The sequence below is a fragment of the Diadema setosum genome, chromosome 14, assembly GCF_964275005.1.
Source record: "Diadema setosum chromosome 14, eeDiaSeto1, whole genome shotgun sequence".
NCBI lineage: Eukaryota > Metazoa > Echinodermata > Echinoidea > Diadematoida > Diadematidae > Diadema > Diadema setosum.
The window spans coordinates 10,024,999-10,038,701 of NC_092698.1; positions in this window are offsets into that span (position 1 = coordinate 10,024,999).

The following is a 13,703-nucleotide window of genomic DNA, read 5'->3' on the forward strand; positions in this document are numbered from 1 at the left end:
TCCCCTTAATTTCCAAAGCGAAAAAATATAGCTAAAAACGGCAGTTTTGGGACTATAAAATGTCAAAATTTTCAAGCTCGCTCGCTTCGCTCGCTCGCATTTAATCGTTATGCAATATTCTCCTGATGTTGCTGTCAGTAATTGCCAGCAGTTGCGCCCGGTGCGCCCCCTCTCCTTAATTTCCAAGTCGAAAAAATATAGCTACAAACGGCAGTTTGGGGACTGTAAAATGTCAGAATTTTCAAGCTCGCTCGCTCGCTTAATCGTTATGCAATTCTCCTGATGTTGCTGTCAGTAATTGCCAGCAGTTGCGCCCGATGCGCCCCCTCCCCTTAATTTCCAAAGCGAAAAAATATACCTAAGAACGGCAGTTTTGGGAACATAAAATGTCAAAATTTTCAAGCTCGTTCGCTTCGCTCGCTCGCATTTAAACGTTATATGCCATTCTCCTGATATTACTGCCAGTAATTGCCAGCAGTTGCACCCGGTGCGCCCCCCCCCCCCCTGAATTTCCAAGCGAAAAAATATAGCTACAAACGGCAGTTTGGGGACTGTAAAATGTCAAAATTTTCAAGCTCGCTCGCTTCGCTCGCTCGCATTTAATCGTTATGCAATTCTCCTGATGTTGCTGTCAGTAATTGCCAGCAGTTGCGCCCGATGCGCCCCCTCCCCTTAATTTCCAAAGCGAAAAAATATACCTAAAAACGGCAGTTTTGGGAACATAAAATGTAAAAATTTTCAAGCTCGTTCGCTTCGCTCGCTCGCATTTAAACGTTATATGCCATTCTCCTGATATTACTGCCAGTAATTGCCAGCAGTTGCACCCGGTGCCCCCCCCCCCCTGAATTTCCAAAGCGAAAAAATATAGCTACAAACGGCAGTTTGGGGACTGTAAAATGTCAAAATTTTCAAGCTGGCTCGCTTCGCTCGCTCGCATTTAATCGTTATGCCATTCTCGTGATTTTCCCCTTAATTTCCAAAGCAAATATATATATATATATATATATATATATATGTATATATATACATACACATACATTATTATATATAGCTACAAACGGCAGTTTGGGGACTGTAAAATGTCAAAATTTTCAAGCTCGCTCGCTCCGCTCGCTCGCATTTAATTGTTACGTTATGCAATTCTGATGTTGCTGCCATGAGGTGCCCCCCCCCCCCCCCAATGTCTTGACCCACGGTACGCCACTGTGGACAGCACCCAAACTGTTTCTTTACGTTGTGGTGAAAGTATTCTGAACATTCAAAATACTGATTATCGTGTAGATATAAGTGCAATACGCTGTATGTGGCATAAAAACTTGTTTGTTTTTTTATCTTTTGAGAGATCTGCTCTTGTTTCCAAGTAGAGAACAAATATCAGGTAAGATCTTACTGATTGTATTCAAGAAAATTATGCCCTGAAATCCATCTTCGTATGATGCAATACAATGGGGTGGGTGAGGCCTCGTTATAGACTTAGGTAATACATAACGACATGATATTAAAATTTGCAAACTCTACAATCCACTGTGATTGGTTTATTCGTTTTGATACAGCTGTAATTCGCTCAATCGAATTGTATTTTGAGCTATTTAGATAAGATGTACCGACGGTTAGGCAACTGTCGGTACTGGGGTAGCACATTATTTTAAATATTCACTTTATACTGACTCATTTTGCAAACTTTTTTTTTCAATTCATTCATAAATTTACATTCTATGTATGTAGTTTATGAAATCTTAAAATACTGGTTTGTTATAAAGAAACAATTTGATAGTCTTCTCGAGCCCTCTACAATGGTGATTACAGAGTCTGACTAAAATCATCCAAGTCGATCCCCGCTTTCTTAGACAAAAAGGTTTATGAATTGATACACAATGTAACTACATAGACTTTGATTAATGACTGACATAATGATAGCAATGATAGTCAGTTAATGATGATGATGATGATGGTGATAATAATGATTATGATCATAATAATAATAATAATAATAATAATAATAATAATAATAATAATAATAATAATAATAACAATAATAATAATAATAATAACAATAATACTAATACTAATAATAATAACAATAATAATAATGATAGGTAAAGCGTTTCTCCTCCAGACGCATCGCGCCCATAAAACAAAAAAAAAAGCCTATTTGAAACCATCAGGTCTATAATTTTTCAATTTTTTCGAGAACAGCAGCCTAATGCAGCGGATATCGTTCACACAGTCGGTGATAAATTTCCCATTATCTGCCACTTAGCACTCGCGACAAAGTTAAATTCTAACGTGGGCCCTCGAACAGCCACAGATCCCACGCCTCACTTCGATAAAACCGCTCTCAAGCCGACACTTGAGATAAAATAGCGCGAAGAGGATTTTCAATCGCCACAGACGCCCCTGCTCTTTTTAGAGCTTTAACCAGAGTCGATATTTTTGACAGAAAATAATTATGATGAACGTTTAGAATGGGATATAAATTGCCACTGGCACACACTTCAGATTGATTATAAAAAGGGAGTGGGTGATTGTAGAATAATTATTCCTTCCAGTCTCTGTGCAAATACCACCTCGCTTCCTCCGTCTGGAATATACCAACAGGTGACGTGTTATATCCATGGCATTGATGGGAGAAAACTGACGCGGTAGCCCCTTGAAAAACCAAATTACGCTTCTCAAAACAAAATTGATATAATGGTACGGTGACAAACTCCGAAATGCACTGCTGATCTGATCTAGTAATGTCTCGGATAGGCTTCAACTTCTATGAAGGGGGACAAATGAACGAACGAAAGAGAGAAAGGACTTTGTGGCGTAAGTATACTGTCCCTTGCACACCGCGCAAGAGCAGATCAGAAATAGTGCAAAGAAATGATAGCAAATCATAACTTCGGTGGAACTATAGAAATAGTGAAAAGTTATAATACAGCCATTGCAAATACTCCACCAATGGCCTTAATCCTTAGCATAGCTGTTAGACCTATTATGTCATTATAAAGCAAAGCTAACTGCAGGCATGAAGACATTTCAAGACAAGACATCTCTTCTTTCTCCTCTCATCTCAATATATCCTATCCATTCCCTCTATTTCGTATCTTCTCTTCCCATATTTCTCTCATAGTGCGGAGCTTCAGTTTTAGTTATTGTTGTGGTTCTTTGTCATGTTTATGCCATTCTGGTATATACTCTGTTGTGTTTATATGTGTCTCACTATGATGTGATTTAATTTTTTTTTCGGGGGACTAATACAAGCTGTGATTTTGATTTGGACTCCCCCACTTTGGTTCTTACGACTACTATTATTTGTTGCAAGTGTTGTTATTAGTACTATCTGTTTCGATTATTTTTGCAAATAAAAATGGGAAAAATATTGCATAGTAATGATATAGGTTTTCCCATTCATTTTCAAACTTTTTTCATTCAATTTCACAATTTTTTACTTCAATTTCGTCGCAGGATGTCGGGAATTCGTCGTTCATTTTCAAATAAAGTCCATTCAACTTAGTCATCTGGCATACATTTTCGTCATTTACAGTTCAAATTCGTCAGTCTCACTCGCAGCACTCAAAACAGCAGGATGGATTTCGTCTTTTGTCAATCATTTTCGTTAGATTTTCATTCATATTCGTCTCAAATCTCTATCCGGTGTGATTTTCCAGTCATTCATTATTTTTTATTTTTTCTGTAACCGTTCACATTTTACATTCAGGAGTTAACATACACACAAGTGTCCCCCCCCCCCCCCCCCCACACACACACACAAAGAACCACAGATACAGACACACACACAAGCAATCCGGGTACACACTGATACAAACAGACGTACCGTCTCGCAAACGAAAACACTGACAAACGATTTTTCGGCAAACATGATTAAAGACAAAATCTAAGTGTAGAATTGTAGCCTGTTTAATGTCAAAGAATGGATAACATAATTATGTTTGCTGCTTTCCATGGTACAAAAACTAAAGTTTGCTTCATGCATTATGATGCGAAAACCTGAACATTACGAGTTAAAGTTTAAAGGGTGACACTGACATACTGTCCTGGGTTATGTCTTTTGACTGTCGTTTATCCTTCAATCAATTTTGGTCGGCAGTCATGTTTTTCGTGTGTATTGTCTAAGCAAATTGTTAGGGAATAATGTGTAACGATATAATTTACGAGAGAAAGTAAAAATATGTCGGCTTAAAGCGGGTTCACCATCAAAATAAAGAATCGACAACATCTGACTAATTTGAATGAAAAATTCATGAAATTGTGTGAACAAAGACGAATTTGATCTTCACATTCTGCGATTCGTCAGCGGGAGGAATGAATTTGAATGACAATTGACGATTCTGAATGCTATGTCTTCGAAAATGTTTGACGAAAAACGAATTACAATGACGATTGACGAAATTGAAGTTAGGATTTGCGTTCCACGCGCTTCTCGGGACGAAATTGAATAATAAATCTTTGAAATTGAATGACAAAAGTGCGAAAATGGATGGGAAAACCTACAGTAATAATCATTGTAACTCAGTTATGTTTGTTCCTTGCCTTTGGGAACACAAAATGGAAATAAATTCATATCAAATCAAAAATCAAATCAAATTTATGTGAAAAAAAAACAAACATCGTCATGCTATGAATAACAATGACTTTCTTGGAAAGACATTTATATGAAAATCATTTAAAGTGTGAACATGCATGATTTTCTTGGTGAAATAGATTTATGTAATTTGACATTAAAAGTGGACCTCATTGGGCCGTGGTTAGTAAAAAAAAAAAAACACTTTATCAGAAAAAAAAAATAAGTTAAAATCTTGGTCCTGGCATTCTCAACTAATGTTTTATTACGCAAAAAAAACAACAACAAAAATACTGTCAATCATCATAGTATTACTACTAATAGATACATACAGACTGTATGACGTATATTAAAATGATACACATTGTAATACACAAACATGCGGAAAGAATTATAATTAAGGTGAACGCTTACATCCATATCCTTTGATAGTGATCAAAGATTGTGATACCCACTCATATTCCCTTCTCTATCACTTGACGTTGACCGACAGACTGTGGTATTGTTACGCCTACACCACATTAACTTCGCGCAACTAAAGTCGAGCCTCGGTTGAGGATTAACCAATAACAGTTTATTTCATGCTAACGCATAGGTTGCACCAAGTGCATGGGCACGTGAAGGCTTGAGTTTCTGCAGACAAAATGCATCTGACTCATATTTTGGGGGAAAAAAAGGTCGCAAATCATTGTCCAAAGTAATCGCGGGGGCAGAGATTTATCGGGGACTAGAAAGTTCTTGATATCTTTTGTCATGCGATGCCAGCTGATGTCGTAGTGCTCTATTTTTGCATTGTGAAAAAGAATAAGATGACGTTTTTCGTTTCAGACGACCTTGGAACTTTGATATAAGTATAATTTGAAATGCATTACCGTATACCCAAATGTACGCCAGTTTGTGAAAAATGCATTGAATCTATTAACTCACTGTCCGCCATATTTATGCTGTATACCATACATTAATCCAGGATGAATAGATTATCAGAGTAGAATAATTACACTTAATTTCATTCATCTATTTCAATTGTACGTTAAAATGAAAATGTCTTCTGGAGTATCTGAATCATACATTGTATTGTTTTAGAATAATACATTCAGTACTGTCACGTTCACTGGTGAATTGTGACGCACTGACTGCGTCATATTTTGTGTAAGTCCACCTCCTCTCTCTCACTCCCTCCCTCTATCTCTCCTAATCCTCCTTCTCCTCCTCCTCCTCCTCTTCCTCCTCCTATACTACTCCTCCTCCTTCTCTTTTTCTTCTTCTTCCTCTTCCTTCTCTTTTTCTTCTTCTTCTTCTTCCTCCTCCTCCTTCTCTTCTTTTTTTCTTCTTCTTCCTCTTCCTTCTCTTTTTCTTCTTCTTCTTCCTCCTCCTCCTTCTCTTCTTTTTTTCTTCTTCTTCCTCTTCCTTCTCTTCTTCTTCTTCTTCTTCTTCCTCCTCCTCCTCCTTCTCTTCTTCTTCTTCTTCATCTTCTTCCTCCTCCTCCTCCTCCTCCTCCTCCTCTCCTTCTTCATTCTATCATGAGTCTTTGAAAGACGAGGCCAGACTGTCTTAGGATCTATAAGACTTTCGGATTTATACATGAGACAATAACATGAGAGAGCGTTACGAAGGACTTCAAATACCTTTCATGAATTTCTGGCTTATGTTGAACCATTTTCTCCTGTGCATTTCTTGTTGTTGCTCGTAGGAAATCTGCCACGTGATGGCAATATTGGAGGAGGGGGAGAAAAAAAAAAAAGAAAGTCCGAGTGAAAAGAAGTTAAACAATCTCATGGTCGTGGTGGTATTCAGTATCGAGACATGAGCGCTGGGGATATGACTCTGCACGCATGCCCTCTTCAGCGTCATTTCGCTAGTTTTTGTTGTACCAACGGACAGGAAATTGATGGAAACGAGCCGTTGATTGCCCTCCAAATAAACCGTCTTTAAACTCTCCCCCTTCGTTTTTGTCCGCCCTATCACAATCTCGAGTCAGTGTAAAAAGGGCGAGAGGAGTGACGAGGGGAGAGTGCTCGGAGATGGGACGAGGCTGACACAGTGCGATGGGATATTAATAAAAATCAGCCGCCTCTTTTCGCAGTGGGTTTGTTCAGTTCCCTCGGTAAACAGAAAGGGTGAACGTCAAGACGTGCTCACAAGCTCCGTCAACCCCGCGTAGACCATGTCCCTCGGTAGGGTATCCGCGGCGGGCTGCCTACCAGCACGAACGAGGAAGATTCGGTCGTCGCAGAGATAAACCATACCCGAGTCATTAATTGAAAAGGGGAATAAAAGGGGACAAATGGTGAAGTTAAGCAAGCGTCAGGCGATTTGACCCTAACGATGCGATCTGGACAAGTTAGAAATGAAGATGGCTTTAATTAAGTCGCTGGCATGGCAGGCCGACAATCAATCAGTACTGCCAAACCACGATCCGGAGTTGACATAGAGGGCTCCGTTTACTCAGCCCTAGATACATGATATCTATTGGTAATCAATTTTCCGTCCCATTGAATATATCGCAGTGTGCCGTAGCGCCACTTGATCGACGGGTCGGCATGTTGTCTTTCGTTGCCATGTTAACTGAGCTCTACATCCCCTTCCCCGCCTCCATTCACGACATGTCCTCATCTTTGGGAGATACTCATGTAACACTAGAGCGCTATGCCCTCAGAAATTCACGGTCCCTGTCTCAATTCTATGAACTTCTAGTCGAATATTGCGCGTGTTCCCATTCTCGAGTGGAGTCACGGTCTAAGGTCCTGAGAAAATGTCCAATGGGGCCAAATATACGTAGCCATTGTAAACCACCAAACTGGAGCTTAACAACGTTTGTGTGCAAGCGTGATTCAGATTAGCGTTAGTTTTAAAGTTTGTCCTTACTTAAAAACTGAGTTAAGATAGACTTCAACAAAAGTAATGATGGTATCTTCCGAGCTGTCAAATAAAAAAAAGAAGGAAATGCATGTATATTTACACTTACCGCTTATATACACATCAACAACCTACACACACACACCAAAACACTTTCCCCCTTGATCTTTATTGATTTCATTCTCAAATCTACATTGTGATTATACAAACAATCTGTTCTGAGTACACAATACAAAAATGAATGTAGTTGAAGACAAAATCAACATCATTTTGCAGTATTTTACTGCCATAATCTCTCTCTTTAACATTCACAGCGATAGTAAATCATTCAAAGTCGAACCAACTAAACATTTCTAACTGAACAATATATATTATTCTCTATATAGGCCATATGCATTACATCCCACTTGGTTACATCAACATCATGAAACCATATTTCACCGGAATGTGTTTAACACACACTCACCCCCCCCCCCCGCCACACACACACACACGCACGTCTACAACAAGCCCCTATGTGCGTGCGTCTGTGTGTGTGTGTGTGTGCGTCTGTGTGTGTGTGTGTGTGTGTGTGTAATGGTAATTCTCACTTATTATATAGTATAGTATGGCTTTGCTTCGCGAACGAAGATTTCATTCAATGTGTATGACGGAAGGCAGGGATCTACTTTTTACTTTCTCTTCATATTTTGCCAGCGTATTTTTATTTCCTCCTTCCTCTTTTTTTTTTTTTCAATTTGCCTAATTGACCCGAAGACGGCAGTTTTGGGATATCGCTTCCTTCTAAAAGCAAATCCGCGCGTAATCCAATAATGTCCGACCAATTTGCGTGAGGCAGGGGTTTTAATGTGAAACCGAATGTGACGCGATTCTTCCGAGGCGCGCTTGTACCAACCCAGCGATACAAGGCCAATGTGTTCACAAGACTCAACGGGGAAGTTACGGCGAACGTGAGGACTAACAAGCCGGCGAAGCTGTATACGCTTAATCTCAGAGCGGCGCTGCTCAAGTCTTTTGAATCTCTTTCCCCTTCACCCCGTTTCGAAAAAAAAAAATGGATTTGAGAGTAACTGCCCGTCGATTACACGGCTATCAAAAAGTGTCGAAACCATCTTAGCGAAAGAAGCTTCAAATCTAATTTCGTCATTACGACTTCTTGGCTCCGGGCAATTAAATGACCAACAACATCTTCCATAATTTGCATATCTCCCCCGATATTATGCCATCGTTGAATGGCATTTTATAGGCGGGATGGGTGAGCGGAGTGATCCCATTTTCCGCCACTATGATCTGATTAACACCCAATGCAGCTGAATTTACTGATCCGCGATATAACCGTGGTACACGCCATTTGGCAGTAGCAAGCTATAGCACTACTGCAATGTATGCTGCATGAATAAAACGTCCATTGCTCTACATAAGAGCCCACAGTGGTATATGGCAAAGGAGGATAATAATAATGCTCTCCTAAAATATATTCTATATTCCTCTTCATCAAGTACCTCCTTTGGCCTGCTAAGCTAATGTTGGAATCTCTTTGTGAGAGAGAAAAAACAAAAACTGTTTCCTTTTCTTTTTCATCTCACTTGTTTTGTCTCATCTTTTTCGATCAAATTTATGACTCCTGTCCTTTTCTTTACTGAATCGCAGACCCAACAAATTAAACGAGAATGCATCCAAAAGCTTAGACAAAGAAGGGGCATGTACGAATCCATAGTGATCATGGTGTCAATTTTTAGGGCTTATATTCAGCAGCAAACATATTTATAAACGATATTGGCAATGCAATGCATAGTTTGGTCCCTACATTCTATTTTTTGATGTACGAATCCCCCTGCTTCCCCCCCCCCCCGTCTATAGATTTAGATAGATTTGAATAATACCCCAAAGCAAATCAGAAGAATAACATTTAAAACTATAATATTGATGGAATGCGGGTGGGTAGTTACTGTCATTTAAGCAGTCAATTAGCTTTCGTAATATTTCTTCTTGATACCTCATCAAATCTCATTGGTACAAGTTCTTATTGAGTATTTTTCATTGGACTTGGCCCAGAAATGATTGTAAAGATTATTTCAATTCAGCTATATCTGTTATTCCACTTTCAGGCAGAATTATATTCAAGAGTCAATGATAATGCTATTATAAAACTACCGCCAATTCATTGCATGGATGTCGTCAATATCACAAAGAGGGTATGACACAGCTGTTTTCAATGAAATATTGAAGGTCAAATTGCTGCAATTTGACCATATACCATTCATGACAATATTCGTTCATGAAGCATTATCATAGTGTCAGACCAAGATGGTAAAATGTTATTGTATTGGAGAGTCGTTTCGAAAAAAAAAAAAGAAAATCGATGATGCGCATACTGGGACTCTATAAGAAACTGACTGAATGAGTTTCCGTATCTAATGGTCATAATAAGCTAGAAAAAGTGTGTAGAATAATAACACTGAATGTGAGTATGCTCTGTCTCCAGTCAAGGTGAAAGCACGTGTTCCCACTGAACCATTGCCATGGCAACGGCGAAAATTAAAGTCATCAAATGTGAGAATCTGCGTTATCAATATAAGTGAGAAATATCATTGCACAGCTTTGGGCCGCACTGCTTGCGCACAATGCAGTCTCACGCTCAGTGTATTTGGGCAAGATCATAATCTCGGCTGCATTTCATCGTTTCTTCGCGCACGTTTCTACAGCTTTGCTTTGTCAATGGAAAATAATTTTCGAAAGATTTGGCTCACTGTTGCCTGATGAGCGATACACTTTCTCCGAGCACGGGAACATCAAAGCGAGAAATATTTGAGCTCTATCACATTGTGAGATTCATTTGTAATACTTGTTTCATATAATTTCGTCGTGTCATAGGCTCTGTTTTGTTTTGCCACAGGCTTGCCATCTTTTTCTTCTTAGTTTGGCGGCGAATCTGATAAAGCATCTTGCGGTTTCTCGTAAAGAAGAAATGCCTGAAAGAGAGAAAATAATACTGCATGACAGCAAAGAAATGAAACAAAAACAAAGCTTATACGGGATCATATAGATATGACGAATGGAACTGCTACATCTCAATTTCGAAAAAAGAAACGTATTTCATATAAATATCAATTCATATGCACACATGCAAACCATTAAGCACAAATAATACACACACAAACTCACACACTATTATAATGAAGAAAAAAAAATGATTTTTCTCATCGCCACTGAAACTGGTAAATTTATACATGTTTACATAATGGTAATCAACCATATTGTAAAACTTTTACAACATGGTTGATTACTAAAAGCAAATTGTAAGCTAAAAAGCTGTTGCCCTTAACCGCACTTCGTGTGATGTGGTCAAGATTCGGTATATTAAACTAAGCATTATACGAGGTCGAAAGTTATGAAATTTAAAGAAAGACTGTTGTGAGTCCAACATAAATCTCCTTCCGATAAAACATTATTGATGGCCAATTTGATGACAAGATAGATATCATTCTGATCCCGTCCCCCAAAAAGAATTTTCCTTGCATTTATGGGTTTATTGGTTTATATTGTTTCAGTAGTGACGTGCACTGATTAGTTGCACTTAATCTGCCATGAGTGAGGGTCATAAGGTTTATTAGATTATCATAATTATTATTGTGAAAATGCAAGACAGAAGAGGCACGCTGCCCCGGAAGTAACTCTCATCTCCACACATACACTATCTCAAAGAGAATGTTGTATATTGTAGGCGCTGATGACTTGGGCAGAGTTCAAAATATGGAAAAAGATATTACTATGACTGGTAAACGTATATAACACACACAGACACAGACATACACACACACCCACATATATAACTACAATTACACACACACACACACACACACACACACACACACACACACATATATATATATATATATATATATATATATATATATATATATATGAATAACAGCAATAGGTTTCTGCTCGGAGTCCAAGAAAGTATTGATTCACAACAGTAGTTCAATATGAATACTCCGTGAGAGACGTTGTTTTCATATATGTGTGTATATATATATGTATATATATATATATATATATATATATATATATATATATATATATATATATATATATATATATATATATATATATATAATGTTAAATATTCCATGTAATTTAGTAAGATATGAGTGTAACAATACCTGCAAGGAATCAGTGGAGAAGATGAGTTTCACATGTATTTCGTCTTATGGTGGCGTCCTCTGCAGCAGTCTCCACAGTGTCTTACAGATTCTGTCTGATGTAGTCCGAATGAAGAAGAGTGGGTCCATCCATGACAGCAATCACTGACTGTCTGTATAGTTCCTTTAATGCGTGTAGTGTTCAGTTTCCATACTTCACAAACAGACCAGGGCCCCGTTTTATCAAAAGATAAAATCGATTTTGAATTTCCTTACCACACAGGCTGCCATAGACTTACAGTTGAAATCAACTATATAATCAATTTTAACTCTTCATAAAACAGGGTCCAGCTTATTCAAAAATTATGTATAGAATACATGAAAATTGGTTTTGAAATGGCCGAAATATCCAAAAACAAAGTAAAGCAAAGCGATTCTTTAATATTTTATTAGGATCGCCATATCAAAACTAATTTTCATTAAATAAACTTTGAATTCCTCTCAGAATTTTATGCTCTTTCATATTTCATAAGAATTTTAAAATGAAGTGAAACGAAATTTATTCACCAATCAGGAACATAATAAACATTGCCAATATATAGTCAAAATAGTCAGTAGTTAAAGAACAAGTGTTGGTAAAAAAAAAAAAGGACAATAGGCGTGTAGTCCAGACGAGGAAAGTCGTTTCAATAATAATATAAATTATATAACGTATTCGAAATAAAATGTTTTACAGAAGCAGTGTTTTATGTACATATTTGCAGGTTTTCATAGGGAATCATTTATACTTTATACATTACACATTATTTTGTCATGATCACACACACACACACACACACACACACACGCACGCACAAAGTTGGAAACCTCAAGTTTCATCTCAACCAAAACTATATATGTAATCCCGTTAACCTTTACTCCGCATCATTCTCGCACGGAATACATTTTGTTCACACGGGACCTAGTTTTGTGCAATCAGTTATTGGAAGATCTGTAGAAAAATGCCTCAAATCTTGCTGAAGACTGCTGAATTTAAAGACATTTTATTTGTTTCTAGCATGATATTTGAATTATGTTTTTGGGGTTTTTAGCGACTTATTTGCATGATTCATTTGATATCAATTACCATACCCATGCCATTGGACAGTGTCTTGCAATTGTTCTATATATGCTGAGGACCTTTGGTCCCTCTCTACAAGTCCTTTCTCTTCACTCTATTTAAACTGCTCCAGTGCCGAATGCGACACTGAACTGCCCCTTCAGTGTCTGTACCGTATAGTTGTCTGTCCTATCTCTGTTTCCCCGAGTAATTGTGTGCCAGTGTTTTTTTCTCTTTGTGCTTCCGTTTCTTTGCTTTCTATAGTAAGTTCAATTAATCGAGTGGCCCACATCTCTATAATCTTGTCTTCTACGTGAGCCTCTTTTTTATATTGAGTCTAATTCATATATATTTGTTCTTTCGACATTCTTTGTTATATAATTTATTACATAATAATTGCATAATTCTTTACGATATATTTTGTATAACATTGATTTGTTATCATATCTGGAAAATGTGAAATTATGTGACTGGATATAACAATGGTTTTGAATTTCAATCATTAACAACTTCCTACTTGAGGTATTATTCTTATCGGTGTGTGTGTGTGTGTGTGTGTGTGTGTGTGTGTGTGTGTGTGTAGTAATATGTATATTTTTTTCATTTATTTATTTATGCGTTAACATAGTTACATACACATTGCAAAACTGATCAACCACACTGCTCGTCAACAAGCACTTTTTTTTTCCGTCAATCACTTTACCTTCATTCAAACACCATGATCACGAATAAAGGTTTTACCCATTTTAATCCGTAAAACCCTCATGCAGCAAATCACTCCCCCAGTCAGTGAAGTATTTATCTAAGCCAATTAAACAGGAGAGCGGATTCATCAGGAGCTAATTAAGTCGATCGATAGTGAACGAGCTCGTTGAATCGATCTAACACTAAGTCCTTGCATTAACAGACAAAGAGCACCGAGGAAATTCCCGAACTAATCGTTACACTTTGTCGAGTCGACGTCGCCAAAATCACATTTCAACAGCTTCGTGTCTAGACTCCCACCAGATAATAATTACACTAATTAACAGGT